The sequence below is a fragment of the Colossoma macropomum genome, unplaced genomic scaffold (assembly GCF_904425465.1).
Source record: "Colossoma macropomum unplaced genomic scaffold, Colossoma_macropomum, whole genome shotgun sequence".
NCBI lineage: Eukaryota > Metazoa > Chordata > Actinopteri > Characiformes > Serrasalmidae > Colossoma > Colossoma macropomum.
The window spans coordinates 115,631-130,047 of record NW_023495280.1 but is presented as its reverse complement, the minus strand read 5'-3'; the positions used below and the strand labels follow the sequence as shown (position 1 = coordinate 130,047).

Below are 14,417 nucleotides of genomic sequence, written 5' to 3'. Positions count from 1 at the left end.
AACTACAGCTGTTTTGTTTACAGACCCACCACAGAGGCCATTCACGTCTTAAGGCAATGAAATTAAACCCACTTGATTCTGTTACTAATTGAAACCCAGGGGAACATATCATCTCATCATCTTTGAATATTAGCAGGATTTAGCTGCGGAAAAAGAAAGAAAGCCTTCGTGTTCTTCTTTCTTTTCTGCAGTACACATGAGAAGTAAGCAGTAAATTATACTCCTAGGCGTCTTGAAAGTACTGTTTGCACTACTGAGGGTTTTCTTTTGTTGGCACATTCAGCACAGCCTGACTGATTTGATTCCCCAAACTCTCTAAGGAGGGCCACTGCAGGAAACCAGCGAGGAGAGAATTCACTGGAACCAGAAGGACAAACCAGAACCAAATATGTTTATCAGTGACCCACTTTCCTGAGCAATAAACATCCTAATTTTATCAATGTCCTAATTGCTCATGAGTGATATGCATATCATTGCTGTCAGAACATTTTCATTTTTTCCACATAATTTGATAATACTTGTTTACACTGTATCAAAATATGACACAAATAGAAATGCTCCAAAATGACTTTGAATAAAATCCTGTTACATTGAAAGTGAAGAAAGTTTTTCCTTCTGTAAAGTTAGTTTTTTGGAGATATGAGGTTTTGATTAATGATTAATGAAGGTCTGCACTAAAGTAAATGAACAACCACCTACTGGAGGTTCATACGTTGTAAGAAAAGCTAAAGTTGTTCCAAGTTGTTAGCTTCTCCTTTCATTTTGATTTGGGAAGGTAAACACTTTTGAGGCTAGACTGTGGTATAAAACCCATAATTTCACATTTGAATAGACCAACAAGCATCTATGATTGGCGTGTTTTAAAACAGTGGAAGTAAATAGCCAACACACATGTATACACAGTTATAATCTACATAGTAAACAGTTGTCATTTTTTTATTACTGTAATTTACAATGCAATTTAGTATAACATACTGTTTTCTTAGTTTGATAGTTAATATGTAAGCATGGTTGTTTCAGAGTGTACCATTCACTGCCCAGTCCACACAGTTTGTATATGAGAATGATGCTCAAATCTGTTCAATTTGATGTCATTGCTTTTGTGATGTCAGTTATTAATCTCAGTGTTACTGAGCTCTGCTAAAGCCTGAGTAGACTGATAAATCAATGTGATGATCAGTTATTAATCTCAGTGTTACTGAGCTCTGCTAAAGCCTGAGTAGACTGATTAATCAATGTGATGATCAGTTATTAATCTCAGTGTTACTGAGCTCTACTAAACACTGAGTAGACTGATTAATCAATGCGATCAGTTATTAATCTGTGTTACTGAGCTCTGCTAAACCCTGAGTAGACTGACAAATCAATGTGATGATCAGTTATTAATCTCAGTGTTACTGAGCTCTGCTAAAGCCTGAGTAGACTGATTAATCAATGTGATCAGTTATTAATCTCAGTGTTACTGAGCTCTGCTAAAGCCTGAGTAGACTGATAAATCAATGTGATGATAAGTTATTAATCTCAGTGTTATTGAGCTCTGCTAAAGCCTGAGTAGACTGAGAAATCAATGTGATGATCAGTTATTAATCTCAGTGTTACTGAGCTCTGCTAAAGCCTGAGTAGACTGATAAATCAATGTGATGATCAGTTATTAATCTCAGTGTTACTGAGCTCTGCTTTTTATGTACTGCAACAGAATATGTTACTGAATACATTTAGGACAGTGTACTCAGTATTCAGCCCTGTGTACATGCAGTGGTGTTTTGCCCAACCCTGTGTACATTCAGTCGGGCATATTTTGTTATTTTTTGTTTTGTTGTTATACTGTATTTTGCTATGAATGGTGTCCATTACCATTGTCTTAACAGTTTACAGATTTACAGTACATTCCTGTAAAACTATCCCGAAGTTCCCTTACTTCTTTACATAGGTAAAATAGGAAAACTATGGATATTTTAAAATTCTACAGCATGAACACAAAATATGCAAGAAGAAGCAACTGAACTGACCTTTACAGCAGTTACTACTCCGATTATTACTGTGATTTTTACACTTACTATACTCTTGAGCTGTAAATGTCCATAATTACTGTAGACATACAAAAGCATACTCTGTGTTTACGATAGTTACTGTAATTCTAATGGTTAAAAATTACAGTAAAATTACAATAAAATATCTCAACAGTTTGGGCTGCACAATGAATCGTTTTTATATTGAAAGCGCAATTTTAAAGAATGCATTTTTCAAATCGCAAGACTCCATTTAATTACATCTTAGATTACTGAACATCATCTTAAATTTGAAGAAAAATTTAATAACGAAGAGCTCATGAACTAGCAGTCCTGAACACTGCATTCAAGCCTCAAGACAAAAAGGTATGCCTTACAGTTAGGCGATTAATCAAATTTATTTTCAATTATGATTTTGGCTTTCATTGATTACGAAAACAAGATAATCAAGATAAAAAGATTATTGTGCCGCATTCCAATTCGCTATGATGACCTTGTTTTGTCTTATAATCCAGCGTGCCACTTTCCTTTTCAGGAGTGCACTTTTGCCCCTCCTTAAAAGCCCACATTCTTCTAATTTATTTTGGTCTAATTTTTTTTTTAGTTATTATTATATATATGTTTAGTAGTTTATAGTAGGTTGTGGAATTGCACTACAACATGGTTGATCTTATTTATTTTTATTTATTATTTTTATATTATTAAATTAATTTCCCAGTTTAATTATATTTAAAGGTCAAGGGAAAAAAGTTCAATAAATGCACAATGTTTTCAAAGTCAATGAGTAATCATCTTCAATAATATTGATCTCAGTATTAACCAAAATAATTGTGATAATGATTTTTGCCATAATCGAGCAGCCCTACCTCAAACCAAGGTCGCTGATTGCATGATGGGACGTTTTTCATCACACCCCTTTCTTAACTGTGATGCATGTTTGCTTTGTAGTTAATATGATACAAGACTCAGAAAAATGCATCAGCTTCTACACAAATCCAGCAAGCAAAGTGGGGTAATTCTTGGCATGATCGGATTATTGCTAAAGCATATTATACTGAATAACAGTGTGACTCTGGGGTTTATCTGCTAATCCACTAAGCGGGCTGAAGCACTGCACCCCTCACCGCACACACACATATACAGCATCCCCTTGGCAAAATAAATCTTATTTAGTTTGTTTACAAGAGAACATTACTGCTTTTTTACAAAACCAATTTATTTACTTTTTAATCCCTTTTGAATTTTAGAACTCAACAAACAGCTCTTCACTACTTTGGCCAAATGGTGAAGGATCATTACAAAAGATTGACAGGATTTAGCCTCACAGAGCTCGTTACAGTGAAAAGAATGGCTCTAAAAAAATAAAGGAATGAAGCTGAGTTATGATTGCTGATTTAAAAAATAGTGCTAACAGCCCTACTGAGTATAGCAGCATTAGAAACTGAGCTGAAACGAACTGGGCTCAAAACTACCAATATCAATATCAGTATCAGTAACATCAGTATCAGCTGATGTTATCAGCCAAGTGAAGTATCAGCAAGGTCTAATAATTTCCACCCTTCATTTTAATTTCATGTTAAAACAGCCAGTAAGTACAGGTTAATAATCTTTCAGCATCAGGAACTATTCCTTTTTCAGTATTTAGTGATGGGGACAGTTTTGGTCATCTACCAGGTCTTTTAGGTGGTTGTTAGGAGTCTCATTTTCTCTGTAGCTTTAACTTTGGTTTTGGAAACTCCTGTTTTTTCACTTATTGTCCTTGTATTTTCTCCTTTTCTTATTTCTTATCTCATATCTAATGTCCTCAGGAACATCTCCTTAAAAACTTGCTAAAAATTAAATACTGTTTGGACTAGAAGATAAATAAATGCAGGATGGTCTCTGACATTGTGCCAAACATAATCTGTTAACACCAATGATCTTATTGTTTTCCTAGAATACCACCTGCATCCTCATAGAATCTTCATAAAGTTCCCCTGAGGTCAGCCTTACTGTTGTCTTTGGGCACTCCAGTCCATGTGCTGGTCAAACTGGTCATTTCAGGGAGCCAGGTTCTACAGCCCCCACCAGTTGGCATCCATAATCTGGGTGGATTTATTGAGGTCAGTGCAGCAACAAGGCTGAGCTCAGCTTCCCCAGGCCCCCCAGAGACCATCGACTTCCAGCCAGAGTGGCTCCGCTTGGCTGCTGTCCTGCATCTGCACCTGCCTCCTATTGCAGGTCTGTTACTGCAGATTTTGAGATGCAAAAATACTTTAAACAAATCAGTGAATGGATTTAACAAACGAATAGTCTGGTGAAAACTCAAATGCAACCAGTCTTTCTCTTCCCCTCAAATTTAAGTAATCATTCAAAGCAAGTTTGCTTTTTGGATGAATGTAGTTAATGAGAGAGGAAGCTTATACTCCACCAGTTAGTATAAGCCCCTACTTTAATAATAGCCAGTCACTGAATACATCTTATGGTTTTGTTTAATTTTATGACATACTACATTGTAAGTGTGTGGAGACAAAACATACTGGAAAAATATGTCTCAACATCGGCAGCAGGCACATAATAAATTTTTCATTGATTAAAAAAAGGAAGGTTCTCATTTCTTCATTAGTCCACTGGTACGTTCTGTTTCGTAGCTAAGGCCAAACATGGAAAAAGGCGCGAGGGGGGGTGGGGTGGGGGGTGGGGTTGGGAGTAGGCATTGTTAGCCATAATACTAAAATTTAATAACCACATTCTAAATAGTTGTGAAGCAACCAAGCATACATACATCATCTAAACCACTTATCCTTCTGGGTCGCCGTGGGGTGCTGGAGCCTATCCCAGCTGTCATTGGGCGGAAGGCAGGATACACCCTGGACAGGTCACCAGTCCATCGCAGGGCAGACAGACAGACACATTCACACACACACTCACACCTAGGGTCAATTTTAGCATGTCCAATCAGCCTGACTGCATGTCTTTGGACTGTGGGAGGAAACCGGAGTACCCGGAGGAAACCCACGCAGACACGGGGAGAACATGCAAACTCCACACAGAAACGACCCTGGTCACCCGGCCGGGAATCAAACCCAGGCCATTCTCGCTGTGAGGCAACAGCGCTACCCACTGCGCCACCATGCTGCCCGCAACCAAACATGTGAACAACAAATTGCATTTTTATAGGCTACAGAAATGGCAGAGCCTTCAGACAGTCATAAGGCCACAACTGTAAAAAGTGCTCTTAAGAAAGGTGAATACATGGCAATAAAGCCAAGTCAAATCTGACATGTGCCAGTCATTTTCAACCATGACTAACCCATATGGACACCAGTTATACAGTTCTACAGGCGGGAGCAGGACAAAAGGTGCCGATTTTCTGAAGAAACGGGATGCAATCTTGCGGGAACGGCACCAAAAAATGGTCCCCTGCAGACTTCTAGTCTATATGTTGACTGATCCAAAACAAACCTGAATTAAAAGTATAGAAAAGGTACTTTATGAAGTTTTCTCCATTTTGTGGTGAGATTATACAGAAGAGAGAGTTGCAAGCATTAATCATTATAATAATCAATCGTGTGGTTAAGGTGGTACTAACAAACCTACAACCGTGACAAACCTCTCTCATTTCAGTAAGAACACTGGTGCTGTCTTATTCAGTCTTTTTCATGAATTTCATGTTGACTTCAATCATTTGATCATTTCAGAGAAACATCATTGTTAAAATCTTTGCCATAAATCACCAAGATCACTGCTAAAGCTGTGATCTCCCACTGGATTGACGATGTACGGCCAACAGTAGCTGTTTCAACTGACCTGCAGTTCTTCTCCTTGACTCTTTGATTGTTATCTCTCCTGCATCTGAAATGCTGCTCTCTTCCCCCTGTTCTCACTTCCCCCTGTTCTTTCCACCCACCATGTCCCTAAAGAACAGTGAGAGTGGGTATCTAACAGCCAAGCTGACAGCTAGCAGGAGTCTACCGGCAGGGCAGCGGCCCTAGGGGGGAGTGCAGCCGGCTCTGCTTTTCTTCGTATCTCCAGACAGTAATGAAGACAACTGGAGGGCCTGTGTCTTCTGACCATCAGAAAGTCTGGTTTTCAGTTCTCTGTCTTGGCTTAGCTAAGTTTCTGAAAGACTAAACTATGGAAACCGCAAGCACTAAAATGAAAATGCATAAAAAGAATGTGAATGTTTGCTGCCCAACAACTTGTTTCCATCAAACTGACTTGTAGCAGTAAGTATGCTTTATGTAATGACGTCGTGTTGCGTAAGTTTTAGTTAGTATTAATAAAAAAGTGTGTTTTCATGTAATCCAACTTGTGTCTCGTTGACCTCCCTGACTCCCCCATAACCTACTGATAAGGAAACTTTATTTTATTATTTTATTGCCTTTTATTATTTTGTGCTTGTTGTACAAGGCATGTGAGGGAAATCTGTCACATGACACTAAATGCATGCATAAAAAATGTTTCCAAAATAGATTTTTTTTAACATTTCAGGTATCAACAAACATTTTTCGGCTAAGTTTAAAGAAAAAAGTTTTGTCTTTTTATTAATTTACATCTAATAGCCTCCATCGGCAAACTTTTGGAGGCATTAACGTTTTTCGTGAAAAAAATCCTTTCAATGGAAATTAACTGATCAAACCTAGGATCAAACCTAGGTCTGGATGCATCCTATCAGAGTGAAGTGGGTGGGGAAGGGGAAGGGAATTATGCTATGCACGCACCCCCGCTCAAATGCCTCGGCTCTTTTTTCTGAAGTCGCACATAAATTATTGGGGTTGTGATTTTGGGAGCTTATTTTGTTAAAGGATTGATGCATCTTATTCAAACATTGCAATATACAATTAGACCTGAACTGTTTTCACACATAAAGTATTAACAACTGAATGCAGGAGGCAGATTATGTGGACAGTACAGCGGTGATGTTCTGCTAGAAGAAGCAGCAAAGCAAGTTCTGATGCTGCATTCTGTCATTTTGTGTGGACCATAAAAAAATGCATTTCCATCAGCAGCAAACTGGATCAGAGTTATTAGGAAGTGAACTGAGACCCATGTTTTTTGGCAGACAATGGTTTTGGTTTTTGGCACACTTATTTTGTTTTGTGCACAACCAAGTATGGGTGTAGTGTTTACACCTGTGAAAATGGACTGAACTAACTAAAGAAAAGGTTCAACAGGTCTACACCAAACAATTATTTTGATACCATGGCTAGAATTTGAATCATAGACATTGAGATTTTGATATAAAAACGATCCATCTTTTACCCCTAGACTACACTTAGATGACCTAGCACTGGGTTCTTTCTCCTAAATCTCTGGAACTGGACTGGAATCTGACACACCTCACTCACTGCGCCTTCTCCTTAGTACGGCTGTTTGGTTTCTGAGCACAGCTTTCACGAGCATAGAATGAAAGCTGACCTAATGACCACACAGGCTCTTTGAACACCTGCCTACTCTCAGCACGTGTGCGTATGTGTGTTTGTAAGGGTTGTATGTGTGTGTAGTACACATGTAGTGTATGAAGGCTGAATGCCATGGTGACTGGCAGGTGTGCGCGTAGAGAGCAGATGCTCATGTTCTATGAGCTTTAGGTTGGGCTTAGGTGAACTAGACTGGAATGTTCTGAACATGGTGTCAGGAGACAGCCTTCACTTTCCTCTCGGCACTCGTGTGTGTGCATATTAAGAACGTGCCTTCTGACTAATTTTGATATATGCAAAAATTTGAGTTAACAAACAAAAATCTAATTTACACAACCTTCCAATTACCCCAGATCAGCCAAGACATGGAGTCCATAGCTCCTCAATTTAGTGCAGGTATTACAAAACTAATGTCGCTAACTTGTGATGCACCCAAATGAAAGTTCTTATCCAAAATGTCAATGATTCAAGGCGACAATAGTCATGGATTACGGCATTAACAACATGGATGCCTCAGAGAAGACAACAGGTGAGGAACCTGGTGATTTCAGTCTGACAGACTAGCAAGGCGATCCCGGGCTTGTTGAAAAGGGCATGTCACACTCTATTGACTTGTGCAGGCTTTGTTCTAACATTTCTCCACTGATCTACAGTGCCTCAAAGATCAGACATACGTACGTAGTTATCTCCAGTTTCCCAAAGGCTACAATAAAAAGTCATGTGTCATTGGAGAGGAGGCATAAACCCAATAAAACTGTAAAGTTTGAAGTCGGTTACTCTTATTTTCACCAAGTTACAGTGCTCTAAATTTCTCTGGCTCTATGGACCTCCGCGATGGTCAAGTGTCTTAGCGAGGCCATCTAGGGTGTGACTAAGATGGATACAAATTTGTGAGATTTCAGGGTCCATATCTCTGGTTCTCTGAAGGCTATCTATGCAGTCCAGGGCTGATTGGAAAGGGCGTGCCACACTCCACTGACTTGTGGAGTTTGGCTTCGTCACAGACTTTTAAAGTTGGATTTTAAACCCCTTTGTAGCAAAGGTTCCCTTTCTCCTGTGGTTTTATTCATGACGTCATAAGCGATACGTTAACGCCGACTCGACTTTTGTCACATAACTGTCGACTTTAAAAAATCTTGCAACCCCTACTTTGCGTACAGTTTAAGTGTCTCATAGGTTTTAGATTATTACTGGTTTCCACAGGCATCTCGAGCTAATTCTATGGATTTTACAGAATTCCAGAAACATGTCATTAATGTTTCATTTAATGACAGCCATGAATTATAGAATTCACATTTTGATGTCTGTAATCTGGTATTTCTGTTTTCTATGTTTTCATTGGTTTTCAAAGTTGAATTCACTGTATTTTGTGGCATGGCATGTGCATCATGTGGAAAGAAGATAGACTGTCTGGGACGCACTGCCGCACTGATTGCAGAGGCTGTGTCAAAGCTACAGCCTGTTAACATGGGTGCCAAAATGGTAAGCAAAATTATCCACATCGCTCATGCCATGCAAAGGCAGTGTATGTGTCCAGTCCCTGCTATTGTAAGCAACCCAAACAGAAAGAGGCCAGTGGAGATTCAGCACCAAGACAACAGCCTTCCCCAGATGGCTTCCGGCACCACTAGCCTGACAAGTCTGAGCACACACATACACAAGAATAGCACTGAGTGCTCAAAACACAGCAGCATTCACTCAACAGAATTTATGGCACCAATCTTTCTACCCAGTGCACAAACCAGTAAACAACTCATCCATAAAGACTTTCTGAACAATTTTACTGCACCACAGACTTGAATTACTGATACAGTCTATAACTGTGAAGTAAACTTTATCGTTTCTGAGAAATTACAGACTGGGATCTTGGCCTGGTGTACAGTTCTAGGAAAAGCCTTTAATTGTTATTCAAATGTTCTATGTGACGGTTCTTTAAACTTTAAAAAAGTTCTTCACACTCACACATCTCACATTTTTCATTAGTTCTAACCTGTATTTAACATGCTGACACCCCCCCTCCCTTACCTAACACTAATGCATCTGATTCAGCTCATCCAGAAGTTAATTAGCTGGAGCAGGTGTGCCAGGTGTGGTTGGAACTAGACTCTGCAGGAAAGTAGATCTTTACGCTCCCCTGTGGCCAACAGAATGTACCAGCCACATCACTTAAGGTGGAATGGAAAATCTGAATAAGAAATTGGTGAATACGAAGCAAACCTCAGTCTCTTCTGCTTTCTTTCAGACATGTTCAAATAGCTGGAGCGGCAGAAGATCAACACTGAAAATGTCGGCTATTACGAACTATTTCACAGCTACTATGAGGGACATTAGACAAGTAACCTGGAATCACTTCAAGGTGAGTATCAACAAAACCCAAGAACTTCTTCACTGAATGTTTGATTACACTTGAAAACACGGCATCTCGCTCGATACGCCAAGTATAGCAAAAAGACAGAAACAGAATGGAAAGTCCCTGCAAGCACAACACCACCATCTGTAGTCACTGTTTTGGAACTGATGAGAAGATGTACAAACGACAGTGACAAAGCGCTAATTGTAACAAAAAAAATGATGATATTCATTGTTTTTTTTTTTACTTATTGTAGACTCATCGAAACAGCACCATGCACATGCATTAGGGATTTTGAAAACATTTGTTTCACCTGCCCATGCAAAACCAAAGAAAAAAAAAATTTATCTCCACGTTTTAAAAAAAAAAGCTCAGGAGCGCTTGAAATAAAATACTAAAATCTGTTGTCCAGGGTTCGTAAACACTGATCGTGCAGGAAACAGCATCCACGGTTGTGTGCAAAAGTTTGGGCACCTCTGGTCAAATGATGTTTTATTGATTTTCTTAGTGAAAATAAGTTAACACATCATGTACACTCTCAAAAAAAAGGTACGAAACTGTCACTGGGGCAGTACCCCTCTTGTGGCTGAGGTGGTACCCTCAAGGGTACATCTCAGTACCTATAGTCATGGAACATAACTGTACCATAATCCATTGAAATTATATTTTCTAAGTTGTATTGACTCCCCACACCCCGTCTCGTCTCCAGGCTTTTTTATTTTATTGTTCTGTTTTAAAACATCAGGTTATAAAAAGGTACAAACATGTACTTTTCACCTGGAAAAGCTGGACCTTAAAACCACTTGTACTTTTGAGGGAACATTTACATTGTTTGTACCTTGATAAAAGAAAAATGTACCTGCACAGAACCTTTATTTCTAACAGTGTACATAGAACACACTTCTGCACATTTTAATGCTCAATTACTGTTTATTTGTTGGATTTGAAATTTTCTGGAAAAAACATCAAATATAAACATAAAATGAAGCCTGTGCAAAGTTTATAGCACATTTTAGATATATATTTTTTCAAATAGTCTGGGATGTCTTAATTTTTTCACTTAGAAAATCAACAAAACATGTCATTTGTCCTGTTTGTTCAAACTTTTGCATGTATCTGTAGTTACTTTCCATAAATAGTTTCAAGTAAACCAAAAAAACTCTCAAATTCCACTAATCCTATTGGCAGGCCTAGCAGAACTCAGGAGGATCAATACAGAGTTCATATTTTCACAGCATTTAGACACCCATCTTCAGCATGGAACCTGAATCTGCTCTGCTCTGAAATACCCTTTAAAGAGCATCAACATGGCCACCATCATAGCAGTTCGCTGTCTCTGGTGTCAGGAGAGCAGATCTGTGGCGCTGGCCATTTTGTGTGCCGATCTAATGAAGCGAACAGGGGAAAGCTCAACACAGAGACATAATGTGGTTCGACAGGTATCTAATGGTGCAGAACAGTAAACGGCACAGTTCATGTTTCGGGGTGGTGGACTTTCAACCTGGTAACTCTAAAAGTGACCCAGTGCTGACAGTTAACCCTTAAAGTTATTAAGGGCTGTTACTGCAGTTCTTCTGTGCATCTCCTATTCTGCAATTAATTAATTAATTAACAATGTAATCAATTGGTTATGCTAGGTAATATTTAAGTAGTAAATTACATTTACAGTTTTCATTCTGGTTACGTCTGCACTACTGACCTTTCTTTGTTTTAGTGTCCAAAAATAGCCAAACTGGAAAATATGAGATGTTTTTTTTATTTCTGCACAACAACACTGCATCAAATTCAAATCATAATGAAATATCTCCTCTGTGTTTAACCCTACACACACTAGGTTGTTCCCCACACTCCTCCTAATCAAACTTTAAATTATTTATTATTTCACTTAGATTGGTGTGATAGTTGTGCTCATGTCGTTATGAAATCTGCCTCAAATTTAGACAACATTTCTACTCAAGACAATTCAAATACGTTTATACAGAGATATTTCAAATATAGTACCGTGCAACAATCAGAGATGATCCTTCATTTGTTTAATTTGCAGTAAGTGCAATTAATTTGTTTAGCAGATGTTTCTGAGCAGATTAGATATAAGATAATCCATTTGCATAACAAGGAGAAACTCAAAGGGAAATGAGTGAAAAAAACAGGAGTTTTCAAAACTGGAGTACAAAAAAATTATTTGAAGTCCTAACAGACTCCTAACAACCACCTGCAACACCTGCTAGACCACCAAAACTGTCCCCATCAGATAAACAGCACTTCTTTTATCTTTGAGAGAGAAGAGATAATCAAGCTCCTCTCTTGCTTCAGATCTGAAAACATCTACAGTCCATCCTTCCACTGTGAGAAGACTCAGCGATATGAGTCTGAAAGGACGTGTAGCTGTTCAAGTAGCTCTTACTGAGAAAAGAAAATTAAAAGAAGCTGCTGGTGTTCTCAGAACAACGGACTGACCACCCCAGAGTCCAGACCTCAACATCACTGAATATGTTTGGGATTATTTGGATCATAGTTGTATCTTTTACTATTGTCTATTCTTATAGTATCCACATTCGACATTTACTTTACTTCATTATCTTTCAGACTTTGACCATTCTACTTTCATAAAGTGTGAGGAAGGCCAGCTTCTAATCTGTCAAAACACTATATGATAAATCTCTTCGCTGCCAAAGAGTATAAAAATACTATTATATCATTTGAGGAACAAATTGCTCACCCTTAGCCCCTCTTGTTCTCAGAGGTAACCAATCAAGCTTACTTACTCAAGCAATCTCTCTCCAGTGTGACCTCAGAAATTAGATCAGTCTACTACTTGGAACAGAATCCACTCTTGATTTAGTTGGAGCAGTCAGGAGAATTCAGGACATCAATTAAAATGCTACTCTGTACATTTCAAATGGAACAAATTAGCATGGATTGGGACTATTGAGCAAGACTCAAGTTTTCACATCTTCGCATGAACAGGCCCGTGCAGCAAGACCGCATTGATCTTAACAAGGTCATCTTTGCTGTCAAAATTGACCACAAACGTTACCCTGGGAGCTACAAAAGGTGTGCAAGAATGTGAACTTCTTCATAGAGAGAATAGAGAGACCTGTATATGAACTCACTCTTTAATTCCTCACTCTCAAAACTACATAACTTACAGATTGCTTTCATTGTAGTAACCAAAGCAAGGAATTCAGTGGAAAAATATTTCCATTTAATCCAGATGAAGTCAAGCCAAGATATGTTTGGAGTCTAAATTTTGCTTCTTTAGCTTGGAACTGGAGCAACAAGGCCAACATTGCTAACAAACAATAGCACTCAATAGTCACTCAAATAGCCCATATTATTTCTTTCAAGAAATACATCAGCAAAATTTCTCTCAACCCCCTCAAACCACATCCAGGTTTTCATTTAGGCAGTACAGAATTTTACAGATGACTTACTGAGAGCTATAGCCACTATAGACAGCAGAGTCTGTATTCACTAACCACCTCAGAAGTAGGAGACCTGATCTAGAATCAATATTTGTGACAATGAGTACCATAAAAACAGAGGAATCTGATCCAGGATCAGTCCTGCTTTGTGAATGCCAGAGCTGGTGTTGTCTGAAATTGCCTCAAGTCTGCTCAACCTTAATGAACACCTGGAAGTGGTCTGAGAGAAGTTTTGGGGACGTATTGAGACTATTTGGGTGACTACTGAGATCTAGTGTTTGGTAGCAACGATAACCTCATAGCTCCAGTTCTAAACTGAAGAAGCACAATTTGGACAACAAAAATGCCTTGGCTGATCCACTTCATCTGGGGTAAGTGGAAAATTGGATTAATTAGATTTTTCAACTAACTATTCCTTTAAAGTTCAGAGAACACTCAGTGGCACCAATATGCAAGTGAATACTGAAGTTTGTTACAGTCAATGGCAGTTTACTGACTCTCGAAGGTTCTGCAAGTTTCAACAAGGGGTGGGCGATATAGCAAAATTGTAATATTACAATACTTACAAAGACATCTGTACAATAGAAAATATCACAAATATTACAGTATTTAACAAGTTGGAACAGCCAGATTGCAAAACCAACAAAACAGTTCTTCCAAATGAAAACAAAAATGCAGAAAATCTATAAGCACAATCATTTTATTCTTATAACAGGAACAGCAGGAACAGCAGGAAAAGCCAAACCACTGGTAAAAATGAAATAAGATGATGGCATGGAGCTAACATGGGCTAACATTTATGGCATTTGGCAGATGCTCTTATCCAGAGTGACTAACAATTTGATCATTTTACACACGTATGTGAAGGAAGTGTTAAGGGTCTTGTCCAAGGACTCTTTTTGGTATAGTGTAGGGTGCCCAGGCGGAGAACTGAACCCCAGTCTACAGCATAGAAGGCAGAGGTGTTACCCACTACACTATACCAACCACCAACACAGGTTAACTTATTGAGACAGCACTAAGTTTCATCTGTGGCTTTGTTTGAGGCTTTCCTTTTTGTAATAAAAATGTACAAAAATCAATGCAGTTTTATTAGAGAAGAAGTAGTTAAGGCTGTCGGCAGGACTGTGGGATGAACTGGCTTAAAAGAATGCACTTTCACTGTCCAGAAGTAATGAAAACAGTCTATTCTACTCTATTTGGCTTCGACAGTTAAAAATGAATCTGAATG

General features: G+C 38.6%; 1 protein-coding gene and 1 long non-coding RNA gene across 2 annotated transcripts in view; one reads left to right on the top strand and one right to left on the bottom strand.

The window, feature by feature from the left end:
- Positions 1-9,691, top strand: part of LOC118801575 — a 50,962-nt gene extending 41,271 nt beyond the window's left edge. The window contains exon 2 of the long non-coding RNA XR_005006548.1: positions 9,654-9,691. This is a non-coding gene — a long non-coding RNA (uncharacterized LOC118801575). The remainder of the gene's footprint in view (positions 1-9,653) is intronic.
- tmem163a (transmembrane protein 163a) overlaps positions 1-14,417 on the bottom strand; it is a 73,511-nt gene that overhangs the window by 33,063 nt on the left and 26,031 nt on the right. The gene's annotated exons all lie outside the window — the stretch shown is intronic.